The sequence below is a fragment of the Homarus americanus genome, unplaced genomic scaffold (assembly GCF_018991925.1).
Source record: "Homarus americanus isolate GMGI-L3 unplaced genomic scaffold, GMGI_Hamer_2.0 scaffold17994, whole genome shotgun sequence".
NCBI lineage: Eukaryota > Metazoa > Arthropoda > Malacostraca > Decapoda > Nephropidae > Homarus > Homarus americanus.
This window is the reverse complement of record NW_024735067.1, coordinates 232,173-232,500: the sequence shown is the minus strand read 5'-3', so window position 1 is coordinate 232,500 and position 328 is coordinate 232,173. Positions and strand designations below refer to the sequence as shown.

The 328-nt window shown below is 48.2% G+C and overlaps 1 long non-coding RNA gene across 1 annotated transcript in view; it reads left to right on the top strand.

Annotated features, from left to right (window-relative positions):
* Positions 1–110, top strand: part of LOC121870781 — a 4,587-nt gene extending 4,477 nt beyond the window's left edge. The window contains exon 3 of the long non-coding RNA XR_006089775.1: positions 1–110. This exon is cut by the window's left edge and continues 1,162 nt beyond it. This is a non-coding gene — a long non-coding RNA (uncharacterized LOC121870781).
* The last annotated feature ends 218 nt before the right edge of the window (positions 111–328 follow it).

Genomic DNA, 328 nt, shown 5'->3' with positions numbered 1-328 from the left:
AACACCAGAGACGACATACCATTAATCAGTCACCAGACCCAGTAGTTGGTGGCGACTATTAAGTCACAACACCAGAGACGACACACCATTAATCAGTCACCAGACCCAGTAGTTGGACTGGCACAACACCAGAGACGACATACCATTAACCAGTCCCAGACCCAGTAGTTGGTGGCGACTATTAGTCACAACACCAGAGACGACATACCATTAATCAGTCACCAGACCCGGTAGTTGTGGCAGCTATTAGAATCACAACACACCATTAACCAGTCACCAGACCCAGTAGTTGGTGGCGACTATTAAGTCACAACACCAGAGACGACAC